The sequence below is a fragment of the Silene latifolia genome, chromosome 7, assembly GCF_048544455.1.
Source record: "Silene latifolia isolate original U9 population chromosome 7, ASM4854445v1, whole genome shotgun sequence".
Taxonomy (NCBI): Eukaryota; Viridiplantae; Streptophyta; class Magnoliopsida; order Caryophyllales; family Caryophyllaceae; genus Silene; species Silene latifolia.
In genome coordinates, this window is record NC_133532.1 from 85,155,323 (window position 1) to 85,171,963 (window position 16,641).

The window sequence follows — 16,641 nt, forward strand, 5'->3', positions numbered from 1 at the left end:
ATCTTCGATTGCACGATGGGAGGGTTGAAAACTACTTGGCCCAATACCCCCTACTACAATATGGCTCAACAAGGGTATATCAACCCTAGAGGCCCTCATCCATCTTGGGCTCAACCACATATCTTGTTCTCTAACTATGGCAACCAAGGAGGGAACTTTGGCGACTAAAGTGGGGGATTATTTAGCCAAGGAGGAGGCTATGACCAAGGAGGATCTAGCGGACATGGAGACCGCAATGATGACGATGATGATAAGTAAGATGGCTAGAGGTGCTTAACCACACCACCTCCATTTGTATGATACCCTTTGTTTCCCTATCTCTCATGTATAGTTTCATTTATGTAGTTACCTCATGATTAAACCCCGTCCTTCCAACATTAGCAATAGTGTTTAAAATCAGTTTGGCGAGGTTCAATCATGAAGTAACATTCATCATAGTTAATCATATAGTATAGCTTGCATTGTAATATATCTCACATGTCTCATATAGTTAGTTGCATATAGTTAAATTTGCATTCTTGTATAGTCACTAATGACCAAACCTCATTTTTCCTTCACTAGAAATAGTGCTTAAATCGGTTTGGGGAGGTTTGATCATAAGTGACCCAAGCATCTACATATAACATGCATCATCTAGTGTAGTTTAGATTGTATTCATTTGTTTTATATGTCATATAGAATTGCATTTAGTTAGAGCATGCATTCATCCATATCATATCATTGCATTTGTACTTCATTTCCGTAAAACTTTAAAAATCCAAAAACATGTATTTCTTTTCATTCTTACTCCTACATGTACATTGAGTACAATGTCCAAAATAAAGTGGGGGATGAGAATTTATATTCCAAAATACATAAAAATTTGAAACATTTCGAAAATCCCAAAAATATGTTCTTTAATTTCATAAAAACAAAATCCATAAAAATTTGAAAATTTAAAAATTTCAAAAACATGTTCTTTCCTTTGTAGTGTAGAATTGTATATATTTGGTTGCTTGTTTGTCACTCTTATCACATTGGGTCGACTACGCCATATTCGAGGCATGAAGGAAATAGAAGACCGCATGGTATGATCTTTCCAAATCTCTTTCGTCCTTTTTATATGTTAATGACAATGTGGCTATATTTTGATTGATGCGGTATGAACCAATGTGTTGTTAAGTGATTGCATTTAGTTTATGAGACATTTTAGTTGATAGAAGCATATGCATTAGAGTTGTATATATGATAGTTGCATTATGGCATGTAGTTTCATGGTTAGAAAATTTTGTGAAAATGCTTCTTTCGGAAGCTTGACAAGTGTATATAAGGCTCTTGTAGATATTTTTTCTCCTTGAGACTTTGTTTACTAGAAGACCCTCAAGACACCCTAGGATGTGTCATACTAGTATCTTTTGACCCATGGACTAAAGCCTAGTCAAGAGTACCTTGTGGTGTGATAACTCCTTGGCTACCGTTTATTCCAAGGTGACCTTTGATGCCATGCAATGCTCTTCCACTCCTATCATCAATGTTTTGCCAATAAAAAGGGAATGGGCACAAAACATCAATTTGAGTTCAAGTACGAAAATCAAAATCAAAAACTTTGCAAAATGCATCAATGAAAAGAGGAGCAAAAATAGACTCCTATGCTTTAATAAAAGTACTCTTGCTACAAATGGGGTTACTTTGAAAAATGTTCAAAAATGCAATATTGAAATTTTTTTGCCAAAGTATCAAAATGCCAAACATAAAAAATGGCAAGAATTATCCTTCAAATGACAAATGCCACAAGAAATTTGGGGGGGGGGAACAAATCAAAGGTAAACTACCATTATGAAACTCATGCATCTTGAAACCCTTTCTATCCTTTGATGATCCTACTTTGTTGCATGGTGGAGAGGGGACGACCCATCTTCTTATCTAGGCAAGAGGGGGAATTCTGCGAACCTACAGTGTTTCTAACACCATAAGGAGTCTACTCTTGACGAAAGCATTTAGCGATTATGGACGAAGGTACCCTAGTTTGACACAACTTGGAGGTGATTTGTTGGTATCCTTTTAGACTTAGTAGCTTGGAGAAAAGATATCTACAATGGAGTGTGTACCCTTATATTGCTTTCCTCTTAGACGATTTCTGCCACTTAAGATGAGAAAAGTCGCTATTCTTTTGTAGATGCATCCATTACTTGTTTTGTGTGCTTAATGCTTGGATGTATCGCCATTTTGGCAAGCCCCACCTTGCCTTGCAAGAAGGCATCTTACCTCATGGATGTCTTATTGTGAGTTGAAGGGGCGGAATGAGACCCGCTAATTGTCTCACATCGGCAATTTTAGTAGGCTAGTTTAAATAAAGGTCATAGTTGTAGTCACCTCTTTGTTCGGGACGAGCAAAGGTTCGGTTTGGGGATGTTTTATATGACTCATATTTGTGCACATTTAGTCCCCGAATTAGCCTCGTTCCCATGCTTTCTAGCAACTATTAGGGTCATTTCTTATCTTTAGTTCCCTATTTTGCATATTCTTTAAGTTTTTGTGTCCTTGGTTGGAGAGGATTGCTAGCCTTGCATTTATGGAGCTAAATGGATCACATCTAATGACCAAGCATCGAAGAGGAGACCAATACTAAAGGACTAAGCAAATAAATCAAGAAAATTGGGCAATGATGAAGATCCCCACGGCCCTAAATCAATCCCCACGGATTGTTAGGTAGTCAAGAATAGAGGAGGAACCCTGTCCCAGGATCCGGGCGTCCCGAGCTCAAGAGGAGCGTCTAGGCCCAGGATCCGGGCATCCCAAGGCTCAGCTCGAGCGGATTGTGAAGCAGTCCCGAGCATTCTCAAAGCCAGGACGCGCGTGTCCCTGAGGAGTTGCTACTCGGCTCGCGCATGTCCCTCGGGACTTGCAAAACACCAATCTTCTCTTAAGGACTTACTCGTCATTTAAGCCCTTTGTAACCCTAATTCTTGTACTTCATTTTTAGTATAAATACCCCATTGTACTACCTAGATTAAACCCAAGTCTTCTTAGATAAAAACCTCTCTTAGATTAGATTAGGAGTAGATTAGAATAGATTATCCTTTATTCATTCCACAAAATTACACATTAATCTTTCCTTAATTATTGTTCAAGTTTATTATTGGGTAATTAAATACTATTGGGTTATTATTGGAGAATTGACAACTCTTCCTCAATTAATCAAGTCTTCTTCTATTATTCTTTCCTTTCCAATTGTTCATCTTAAGTTTGGTATAATCTCTTTACTCTTTACTCTTTATTGTTTATTTCCTCACTCTTTAATCATGTTTATACTCGTTGTGATGATTGACACCATTGATAACATATCTTCCATGATAATGAGTGAGTAGTTACTTAACTAGGACTAGTGGGGGATTAGGGGAGTTAATCATGGGATAGATTTATGCTTAATGAGTTCATATGAATGCTTGCTTATTGTTCTTCAACTTGTGCATATATCATGTTTGATTAAATGCTTGATTGACAACCTAACATGTTTCTCTTATCCTTTCAACAAGGCTTGTAAGATATAAACCAACTCAAGCCTTGTTAGACCTTGCATATTGTTGAGTAGGGAAAACCCAAGTCGACTTGTAGGTGTTGTAAAGTCTTAACCGACTCGGCTCCGAGACATAAGTTTCCGTAGGAATTGGTTTAATATGCATGTAGTTTAATAGAAAGAATTAAGTCGACTTGTAGGTGTTTTAAAGTCATGAATGACTTGGCTCCGGGACCCAAATCTTCCTATGAATTATAAGACATGAACTAACTTGATTCCAACAATAATAATTGCTTGCATCTATATGATTCATTTATGCTATCTTACCATGATTCCCCTATGATCCCATGACATTCTAGTATCCTTTATTAATTGTTTACATCTTTATTTGCTTTATTACTTGTTTTACATTATTGCTTTCATTAGTTTAGAATCAATCAATTCCAATCAATTGTGACAACCCTTAGCGCAACTACGATTAGATTGAACAATAAAAATACCCCTGTCCTTTGGGTTCGACCCCGACTTGCTTGCTATGCTAGTAGTTGGGTATAAATGTGTTTGAGAGCGGACAACGACACGCTCATCATCAGAGACATTAGATCCTACCAGTATATACCTGCAGGGTACTTGCGGTCTAATACTACTTGATCTGTTTCTATTTGAGTTTCAATGATTCCTTATAACATTCATGGGCAGACTTTTGTTCACCTTTGATGGTTGCTATTCCCCATAATGTTGGTATTTTAACGCATTGGTGATAGGTTGAAGGAATGGATCTGACATTATGGATCCAAGGCCTGCCTAGGATTACGTTGTAGGATGAAAGGCAATCCAGGACTCCAAATCTTTCATATGATGAGACTCCTTCAACGTAGGTTAGCAGGTAGATCTCTCGCATGGTGTTCTTGGTTTCACCACTGAATCCTACCAAGACATTTGACTTCCTTATCATCTGGTTCTCATCAATCTTCATGGCTTTCAAGACGTCAAGCATAATTAGGTTAACTGAGTTGCCACCATCTACTAGGATTCTCAGGACACATGCATTCCTAATTTTCATAGTGATGACTTGGCCATCATGATGGATGTCCAAGATTCCCTGCATATCAGTATCATCAAAAGTAATTTGAGGTAAATTTCTAGGTTTAACGGGAGATTTCATTTTTGAATCTATGGCTATTTTCTTTGCAGCTGAGCTAGTCAGGTCGTAGATCTCAGATCCTCCATTGTTGAATTTGACTTCATAGATGGGTGCTGCTGGGGGCAGGTCACGTTGTGGTCTTTCCTGATCCTTTCTTGATCCGCTGTCTTCATTGTTCTTTGATGGCATCAAATCTTTCAGGTAGCCTTTCTTTAACAGGTAAGCCATTTATCTGCGTAGACCCAAACATTCTTCTGTGGTATGTCCTATGTCCATGTGATATTCACACCATCTTGTTGTGTCCTTCCTTGAGTTGGGATTGTCCGTCTTTTTGGGCCACTTGACAATGTCTCCCATGTTGTCAAGCCTTTTGATCAACCCTGCAGTATTAACAGAGAAGTTATATTCTTGAATACGTGGGTAAGTAAGAGTTACCTTGTTGCTCATGAGCATAGTTAACTTCTGATCTGTCAGGCCTAGTGTAGGGGGATGGCCTGGAACTGCTTCCTCTGTGATTAGAACTTTTTCTGTTTGATCTTTCGTATTCTGAAACGCTGTCAGTGGTTTCAGCCTTGAAGCTTTTGTCTTCTTCCAGTCTGATGTAGCCAATAGCCTTTGCCTGAACGTCATCAAAAGTCAGGCAAGGTTTCATGGTCAGCTCGTCATAGAAATTGCTATCCAATGGTAGTCCCTGCCTGAAAGCTTCCACCGCTGTTCCAACATCACATCTGAGGATTGATACTTTCTTTTTGTTGAATCTGGCTAGGAATACTCTGATTGTCTCGCCAGGCTTTTGCATGATTCTGTATAGGTCACTGGATCTCTTTTCGAGTTCCCTGTTGCTGGCGAATTGATGGTTGAACGAGTTTATCAGATCTGCAAAGGACTTGATGCTTCTATTTGGCAGGTTTATGTATCATTGAAGGGTAGGTCCGGTCAGGGTCGTTCCAAAACCCTTGCACATACATACTTGTCGCAGCTCACTGGGTATGGAGGCTGCCAACATTCTTTGTTTGTAGTAGGCTACATGGTTCTAAGGATCTGTAGTTCCATCATAGATTCTCATTGATGGTACCCCAAACTTTTAGGCAGATCTATCTTAGCTATCTCATCCACAAAGGAAGAGTCAGCATAACTTTCAGGGCTGGCTTCCTCAATGGTTGTAGGCACTCCAGGGATCTTCTCAAATTTCTCATGGAGTTTCTGTATCTCCTGGAGCATGGCCATCATTATGGGTGCGTTAGTTTGATCTGGGATGGCCTCTTCATTTAGAATATCTTCTGAGTCTGAATCAAGGTCCCCCGCTTTGGATTTTGATGGAGTTGGAGTACCAAAGTTGGAGAAATCAATATTTCTGATAATTGAAGAGAATGGTGTTCCAGGCTGAATCTTCAATTTCGAGCCTGGAGCTTTATCTCCTAGCTTTTGCTTCAGACTGGACTCTAATTCTTTTAGTTTCTGGACTTCAGCCTCAGCCTAGGCCATTTTCTTCTTCAGTTGCTCCATTTTCAGTAGTTGTTGTTTGGCGGCAGCCAGTTGTTTTTCTATGCTGTCTCCAGTCATTTTTTGGAAAAGTTTTTGTGTTGTTTGAAATTAGGTTTTGATTATTTTTGAGCTAGATGCCCCATGGTGGGCGCCAATTGTTTTAGTAGGATTTCTCACAAAGATAAAGTCCTGCCAGGGATGTAATTGCAGGGCAATCTAACTCAAAATAACTAAGCTTGACTAGTACGACTGATTAAGTAAAGAACAAATAATAAAGTGAGACACAAAGATTTATACGTGGAAAAACCCTGAGAATAAGGGAAAAAACCACGGGCACCAAGCTAGGAGGGATTGTTACTATGTTTTGGAGTATCCTGACAGGGAATATGTATGTCAGGCTAGGAATAGAGTATGAACGCTTAATAATAATACTTTGAGAGTTTATGATTACAAAATGAGAGTAAGTGCGAGTGAGTAAGTGATGATTCTTCTTCTTTCTTCCCTATGCTATTTATAGTAGTCTCATTTTGTTTGCAACGGCTCTCTAATGCTTGTTTAGGATGCTCCTAGGTAATAGGCCTCATGCCCTATTTACCCGGATGTAGGTATTTAACTCCTATAACTGGCCGTCTTTATCTCTGCTTGGTTGACTACTTTATAGTTGTTGTAGGTTTTGTTGAATAAGTCTCCCGTGTAAGTAGGAACTATATTTCTAGACATTAGTTGTTGCCTGCCGCGTTCTGGTAGTGCTTTGCATACGGCTAGCAAAATATCCCTTCAGGCCTGGCCTGGTAGATGACCTGACCTATCTTTCCTTCCTGGCTGGTGCCTGCTCAGGTGTTGTATCCCTTGTGTTAGATTGCTTTTGTTCAGGCTCGACTTGGTTATTGCCTAATTGTTGTCCGGTCAGGCAGGCTAATTCTGGGTCCAACAGCGGGTCTTCGAGCTGTCTTGTCACTATCACGCATTTGAAATTATGATTTGTTCTATCCTAGATTTTGGATGGCATGATTGTTATACTTGACCATCAAGTATATCGTGTATACTTAGCATGGAAGCTTTGTGATGTTTGTTTTTTGTGTGTTGACTCGGTTTGACTCGTTGTTGGAGTCGGGATTTGAATTTTGAGTCGGTTTTTGGTCCGGTGTCGGTTTTGATTTTAGTTAGTGTCATTGAGACCCCGTCGTCGTGCATAAAACACTCCAGGTACTTTTGAAATTTTTTGAAAATGTTTTGTTTTCGAAATCGTTTTGAGTTTTCCGACGTATAGTTATACAAACTGTCGATTAAACGTAGCGATTCCTAAGCATGTTGTAGTCCGATAATCATCGGGTATTTGTTAGGGATTCAATAGATACTGAGTATCTACAGTACCCAAAATGGGAGTTATGTTACAATGATAAGTTGGGCGTCATTTGATAGTCTAAGTGCTTAATGGGTCATATTACAACATTCCATGAAGAAACACACCGTCCCCATGGATCGACCTCTGCATACTTACTATACTAAGTTTATAGAGATTATACAACTCGCCCATCAGCTTGATGAGTTAAATGGAGCTCGTGTCTTCTCAAGAATTGATCTTCAAAGTAGTGATCATCAAATGAGGATTCAATAAGGTGATGAGTGTTAAACTTACTTTACAACAAAGCAAAGGTTATATGAATGGCTTGTCATGCCATTTGAGTTATGCAATGCTCCTAGTTCTTTCATGTGACTAATGAATGAGATTCTACGGTCATATCTTAATAAGTATGGTGTTGTTTATCTTGATGACATTTTTAATTAAAGCAAAAATAAGGAGCAACACCTAAAACATTTGAGTAAAAGTGATTGAGAAGCTAAGAGAACAAAAACTCTATAGAAAGCTTGAGAAGTGCATGTTCATGGTGCCTAATGTGACCTTTCTTGGTTACATCATTGAAGGACAAGGAGTAAGTGTTGATCCTTCAAAGGTGGAAGCAATTCAATTGTGGCCTATTCCTAAAACAACCACTAAAGTTAGAATTTTTCATCGTTGAAGGAGAAGGAGTGAGTGTTGATCCTTTAAAGGTGGAAGCAATTCAATTGTGGCCTATTCCTAAAACAACCACTAAAGTTAGAAGTTTTCATGGTTTAGCTTCATTTTATCGAAGGTTCATTCAAAATTTTAGCTCTATTGTTGCTCCTATTACCGAGCTAACAAAGAAATGAGAATTTGTGTGGAATCCAAGCGCACAAAAGGCATTTGATGAGATTAAAAGTGAGATATGTTCAGCACCTATTTTTGCTTTACCCGACTTTGACAAATTGTTTGAACTTGAATGTTAAGCTAGCGGAGTTGGAATTGGAGATGTTCTAATTCAGGAGAAATTTGCATTACTAGTGAGAAATTGGGTGGAGTAAGGCTGAAAAATTACCCCTATGACAAAAAGTTCTATGCATTTGTGAGAGTATTGGATCACTAGGCTCATTATCTTCGCCTGAAACCATTTGTTCAACATTTTGATCATGAGGAATTAAAGCACATATATGCATGGGCAGTAAAAGTTGAATGCAAGACATGCCAAATAGCTAGATTTCGTACAATCTTTTACCTTTTATTCAAAGTATAAGATGGGAACTCTAATGTCGTGGCATATACGCTTTCGAGGAGGCATTGTTTTCTTGTTACTCTTGATGTAAGGTTATTGCTCGCATTTGAGTAATTGAAGGAGCTATACAAAGATGATCCATATTTATCAAATGAACTTATTAGTCCCACTTGTTGGAGTAAGTGTCCTCAACAATAGTGCGATCACATATTAAACATCATAATTAAATCTCTAATAAGAATACGAAAGGGATGATTCATTATATAGTCAACTGATCAACATTAATCGGTAATGATTGGCTAACTAGAGTTTAACATTACTGTCGTTTGACGGTGGTGATCAGTTGATCCCTTAAGGTCACACCTATAGGACGATTCCCAAACAAGAAAGTTAATTAAGTGTATATCGATACAGATTACTTAAATCCTTAAATTGAACAAATTTATTTATATATGAGAATTATATATCTTATTGTAATGTGATTAAATAAGATTCAATTTAGTAATTAATTTGTTATATTACTAAAATTGATTAATGTTTGTGAAACATTTGAGATAAGAGTAAGTTAGTTATAATCACAAGATGTTGTAGATTATATTAACTAGACTTAATATGACCCATTTTATATACATGTAATTGTGAATTACTTGTTAATTTGTTAATTATAATTATTTGATTTAAAATGATATTTAATTAGTTAAATATACATTTAATTTCTAATGACATGTTACTTGTCACATGTCACACATTACAATTGACAAAATACAAATTGTAAAATGGAAGTCCATATTAGCATAGTGGGGGCCGAATTTATGGGTGGTTAAGGGTTTTGTCATTATCTTGGCATAAGATGCTAAAAACATGATAATTGCATCTAGGAGTAGCCCTTACATACCTAGTATTTTGAGAAGACAAAAAGCAAGTGTAGCCTTGCCTTCCCCATGCCATAAAACCGGCACCCCCTCCCCATTTGTGATATTGGTTCTCATTTTTCTTTTAATAGAGAATCTCTTATGCTCTCCTTCTTACTTTCTCTCATAAAATTGTTTATGTATAAAATTTGTTCTAAAATCTAATATCATCATAAAAATACTATTGTAGTATTAATATTTATATTAGATCTAAAATTTAAGGTTACTAATATACGTTATCTAGTTAATAAGTTATTAGTGTTTTGGGATAGTCTTGGGTGCTACTAAAAGGAGGCATTCTACATTTGAATGCATGAAGATTCTTGGAGGATCATCCATAATGGTAATAGCTCATGATCTAGTTTTGGAAGGAGTCCAAAACTAGTGCCCTTAAATTCGTCCATGTGATGTAAGAACATCAAGTTTTCTTCTTTATCTCTTTTATTTTGTTATGCATGCAACTAGATCCACTAGTATATAAATTATGGGTAATTTATAAAATGATTAAATGAGTCTAAATAGGGGTATATGGACCCAACAATTGGCATCAAGAGCTTTGGTGTTGCATGCATAATCGGTTTGTTTTTTCCGAGTTAAATGTAACTTAATTAAAACTAGTTATTTTGTGATTTATGTGATAAAGCCATGAAATTATTTTGCATGTTATACATTCTGGTTCTAAAATAGTTTTAGGTCATATTGATGATTTATGGATGATTATTGCTTATTTTAATGATTTTTAGTGAAATAATTACATTTTTACGAGTAAAATGAACTTTTATTTACTAAAAATAGTTAAACTTAACTAATAGCCGTGATTTTTTAGTATGACCTCACATGAATATTTTATGTATTGTATGTAAAATTTTGTATTAATGTGATTAATATTGCAAGATTTATGATTTTTGTATGATAAAAATGGTATAAATGGAGGTTAAATGACTAAAAATAGTTAAACTTTGAAACAGGCCATGAAATTTTAATATGATGTCACATGCACATTTTACAGATTGTATGTAAAATTTGAGATAAGTGTGATTTATTATGCATGATTTATTATTTTAATGGTTAAAATGATATAAATAGTGACTATTTTTAGCAAAAATAGCTAAAATAAATTTTATGGCATGAAATTTTCCCTAATGTTGTATATATGATATGAACATCAGATATAAATTTGCATGATTAATTTTGATTGATTTGGTATGATTATTGAGTTTTATGTGATAAAATCGATAAAAGGACAACTTTATTAGTCATAAAAATAAATTCGAAATTTTTGGTTGAAATTTCGCCATTTCCAGGTTCTGGAAATTATTTAAGAATGTTCAAAATTTTGATTTTGATTTTTCCATAATTTTTATGTTTAATTTGGAATTAAATGGTAAAAGTTATGATTTACACGATTTATTAATGGAATAAATTATAAATATTTTGTGGGCAAATGTTATTGAGTTTTTGGAATCTTGGTAATATTCCAGTATTTGCAAAATGTGATTTTGAATTTTTTCAAATTTTTATGACTTAATGGGAATTATTTCATAATTGTTATGATATAGGAAGTTTAATAAGCAATAATACAAAACCAAGTTGAATTATTGTCAAAATTGAGTAAGGACTAATTTTGAGTCCTAATTGAGTTAGGATAATTAACTTGGGCTTAAATTTGATTTAAGTATTGATTTTTGATTTTAATAAGTTATTATCACGCATTTCCATAAAACCGGATTATATACGATATAAGGTTTAAATAGGGCGATTTGGCACATTAATTTGGCATGTTAGATCATATAATAATGTTGCATTTTTCATTGATGAATGTCATATTTTATTTATGTAATTTTGAATTATGTAATTTATCTTAGTATGGCCTTAGTTTTAATCGGTATTACCCGTAATGAAAGGGAATATCGATTTGGTTGTAATTTTAATGTGATTTCGCATCACCGTTTTATAATTTAATGGATTTAAATTTTCATTACAAATGTATAATAGGAATAGCCATGTAATTTTATTATTATTTTGTAATTCCGGAGTTTCCTAAAGACGGAGCCATTCGGAAAGGAGTTTCGGTCAAGACGGTGTTTTCCTTGGGAGGAGTGTCACATGAAGTTCAAGGGACCAAAGGAGTTGGTTTCCGAATTTGTAATAGATTATTTGATTTTCTATTTTAGGAAGGCCATACTAGGAAGTTTGTTTATTGCTTTGCATTTATTCTTTATATGTTACATGCATTGCCAAATCGCCATAAGCAACACATGCATATCATATCGAGTAATCGACCGTGTCAATTATAATTATCGTTAGTTCAATAATTTAGTTCACTTAAATTTGATAAATAATAATTTGACTCGACCTCACACATTTTAAAAGATTGAGACTTAGCCTTACCAAATAACTAGGAGCTCATGAATCTCAATTTCATAAGGGGTACAATACGATTTTTCGGGGTGCTTCTATTGACGTTGGGTAAGTGGGGCAATAAGTAGTTATTACACTTCGAAAGTTTGGTTGATCTCAACGAAGGTACTTTGCGACCGTAGCCGAAATAAGTTCGGTCTAAAGATGAACTTAACGTAAATTTATCGACCGAGAGTTCTAATTGTAGAATCGGTTAAGAGAGTTAACCCACCAAATTGTATTAGTAAAGGTTGTAGAGGGACCGTTGTCCCACAATCGAGTTAGTATGGATTTGAATCTCGGAATCATTTATATAATTGGGTGGAGGTCATTATATAAATCATAGAACATCCTAAAATGTTTTAGATATAACGATGAATGTTTAATTTTCCCACTATTTCGTTGTTTTTAATGTTGTTCAATTTCATTACTCCTACTCATATGCGATATCATTCGATTGTAACACAAGTCTCCGCTAAACCACGATTGCTAACAACAAAGAATCTCTTTCTAAAATGAACCGTATCATAGGTTCTGGACTAGCTCCATAGGAATCGTTCTATTCCATAGAATTCCATAGGAGTTGTCCTATGTCATATAAGATTAGCATCTTAAAATTCCTAACATACCTATGTATGATTTCTTGTGAAGAAATATGACTAAGGGTAATGATTAGTGAAAATATGTTTTGATTATATCTTCTATGCATCCATGGTTCAAAAGTCTCATTGCACAACCTAAACACTTGTCATCAAGCACTTAAGTTGTTAAGAACATGACAATATTAAATTGGTAAATTAATTTGTTAGAAATTTTGATTAACCAAATACCACTTTAGAGTTCATCTTTGTAAAAGATTAACTAGGAATTTATATGAAGATAAGTCTTCATCAAGTAGAAATTCTTGAAGTGAGTGGGAGCAATAAGAAGTAAAGTTCCTATCATAATTGTTAAGGATAGAACTAGGCTCGAAAGAGAAAGTGTTAGACACTAAAATAGAGACAAACTCCAAATAGGTAAAGATCAAGGAAGTTGCTCATGTGACTCCAACATATTCCTTCTTGAATATCTATGACATTGACATTACATTATTACCAATCGCCACGTCATGAGTATTTGATACAAATTTGTGGTTTTTGGCATTATCGTGTGACGACTAGCAAAAAGAAGTTTAGAAATTTGCATGAATGGAACTAGGGTAGTTGCCATTTCATCCATGAACATATGAATGTTGTAGTGTACTCATTTTAGTTTTGTATTTATAAATGTACCTCAATAATTGTTATGATGTACACTAACTTTAAATAAGAATATAATTCAAGTTTTGCATAAAAACAAAGGGGTTTCACTTTTATGCAATTAAAACAAGCATTGTGCCCTTACATACCACGATTAATTTTATGGTGAGACCATACAAATCATGGTAATTATATTCAAACTAGAAATAAATGTCATATTTACAAGACTCAAGTTGGTGACCCCAATCATTTCTCAATTCTCGATTAAAAATTGCATTTAGAAACTAGTTTTAACTAGTCTCCCAAACCATTTGATTGGGAATCTTTTGGTGTATGCGAATCTTGTATTCAAAGCAAGTTAATTCATGACTTTTTCCGGGAAAGGATTATGAATAGAGCAAGATATTCGCCTTATTTACACTTTGATGTGTATGCTCGAATATAATTTCAATCAGAGAAGGTTGTTACTTTTCATCTCTTTTACCAACGAATTAGGTTGATACTTGATATCCACTTAATGAGGTAAGAAGAGAAATTCTTTGAATATGTTCAATGAATGTTTAAAAAGTGTCAAAACTTACAAATTATAAAAACCAAAGTATTAGTACTTTGTTTAGGATGAGAACAATGAAGTAATGACTTTATTTTACACTGAATAGAGAGTGATATGGTATCACAAGTTCACTTTCATTACGATATGATTGAATCCATACAATATAGTTGGAGGTAGTTTCTGTTATAAAATTTGTTTGGCATTTAAATTTTACACTAAAACAAAACATGGTTAAAGCAATCATCTACTTTTCATATGAGATATGGTTAGGCTTGATATCTAGATTGTAGCTTGTTTCGATAGTAAACAAGTGCTCTCTCTTCCTACATGATCACGAGAATAAAGGGTTTGTGGCTCGTGATGCTGTCTATTAAAGAAAAAAGGATTATTTCTTAAAGACAGAGTGGGAGAAAATGTTAAAGAGCCACAAACTGAGCACAAGATGTAGAAAAAAAATCTTCTTGGTCAAATCAGTAGATATTTCTTCGAAACCGAAGTTGACAGGAGTCATGTTACCTTTTGAAAGTAACAAACCTGTAACTTATGTAGATGCTTTGTCTAGTTTCAACTCCATAGGAAACCGAAGAGGCTTGGTTAATTGGTGGCAAAGGGTATTCCACGCAATAACATCGCTACATTGAATTCGGATATGTTTTGACAAGTTGGATTTTAAATCATCTTGCATGAGTTATGTAAAATCGCAACTATCCTAAGGGAGGATGTGAACTTAAGAAAGAGTCTTCAGTTGTTGTCAAGGAGTTGAATTCTATTTTTGATCATGTGATAAACCTTTCTTGAATTGTCAAGTAGTTGTGTTTATACATGGAGTTTAGTGGGAGTACGATGGTATTATTAGTCTTATATGTAACGACATATTGATCACTATGGGTGATGTAAGAATAAGGAGAAGAATAATACATCACTAAGAAATCTAATTTGATGGATATTAGCGTAAGGTTAATATTCTTATGTTAAGAAGAATCTTGACAAGTTCAAAAGTATTGAACATGTAAAAATTGAATCCACATCCTTCCGCTGCGGGATTAATTCATTGCGCTAAGATGTATCACCATTCTTAAACTTCGTATACTTGGAGTATGACGAGAAGTTAATTAGTACGATTATTAATTAACAAACTTTGAATACTTGGAATACTTGAGAGAAGTCTCTATATAGCCACATAGTTCATTAGTTAGTACTCAAGAAGTACTAAAGATATGAAGCTAAGCATTTAGAATCGAGATGGATTTATGTGGAAGGAGTTACACAAAAAAAAACATATTCTAAACACATAAGGTTGGTTAGAGAACCATCTTGGCTATATTATTTAAGGAGGATATCTGCTAGAAGCATCCTAGGCAGTTGAACAATGAGATGTACACAATAGAAATTGAGTACACTTGCAATAATGAGATATGCAAGAAGGAAGGGATGAAATTAGGATTCGGTTTTATGAATTGGAGGAACTATGGTAGTTCGTTCCAATAACCAAAGGTCCTATCCCTACACACTGTGAGAATAGTGGGAGTTATTCAAGGCAAGAGAGCCTATGTCCAGATTGGATCTAGACACGTACTCAAAGAAGTTCTTATAATACAAGATTATACACAAGAATGGGAAATAGTATATAGTAAGGTCAGGAAGAGTGCAAAGTGTTGTTGAGACTTACTAACCAAAGGCCTTTTCACTGGCTTAACATGATAAGTCATGTCATTTCAATTGAGTTGAAATGTGCAGTTATATACAAAATGGAATATGGATTATAGATTATGTAGTAATTGATATGGTATCAATTTTACATATGTGATAATGCATTCGTCGTTTGAGTTTTATTAAAAACTCTTTTATTACTTTGTTATATCCAAAAAGGTTGTAAGGACAACGTTGAACCCTAATAAAGTGAACTGGATTAACATAGTATTGGCCCCTAGTTGCTTATATGAGGTGACGTCTCAAAGTGACTAGAGTGTGATGCGATTGATGGCAAGTTCAAGTGTCATATAGTCATAAGAGATGACTAGTAGATTACATAAGCAGACTGTATGGGACACTCTATTGGGAAGTAACCGCTTATAGAGTTCTGGTAATTTTTATAAAGCATGGTCGTGGCGAGATCTACTATAGTATTCTTTTGAGTCGATTCTTTGACTAAAGACTGTTCGCCCAAGTTGGCACAGTTTCTGATTGGCTTTGATTTATGCACTACGACTGTCGTAACTGAAGTCAAATGGGTATCTTTTAGGTCATGATGAATTGTGGTTATACGAAGGGAATAGTGCGATAGGAATTGTCCACCCCCTTGTCAGGGTCATCTAAAATCTCAGGGCCACTCGAGGAGTAGTGAACTGAAAATTCGTGGCCACGCTCGGAAGGTATCTACAGTAGATAATTCCGGTCAAACAGTTACTCTCCAGATCAAGGAAACCACTCAAGATATGATCAAATGCAAGTACGACCTGCAAGACACCTTACATTGAGTGGGAGATTATAATAGGACAAGAGAATTGGCGACGCACACTTTTCTCGGACATGTAGGAGAATGTTGGAGTAGGTGTCCTCAACAATAGTGCGATTACATGATTAAACATCATAATTAAATCTCATAATAAGAATACGTAAGGGATGATTCATTATATAGTCAACTGATCAACATTAATCGGTAATGATTGGCTAACTAGAGTTTAACATTACTGTCGTTTGATGGTGGTGATCAGTTGATCCCTTAAGGTCACACCTATAGGACGATTCCCAAACAAGAAAGTTAATTAATTGTATATCGATACAGATTAGATAAATCCTTAAATTGAATAAATTTATTTATAAGTGAGAATTATATATCTT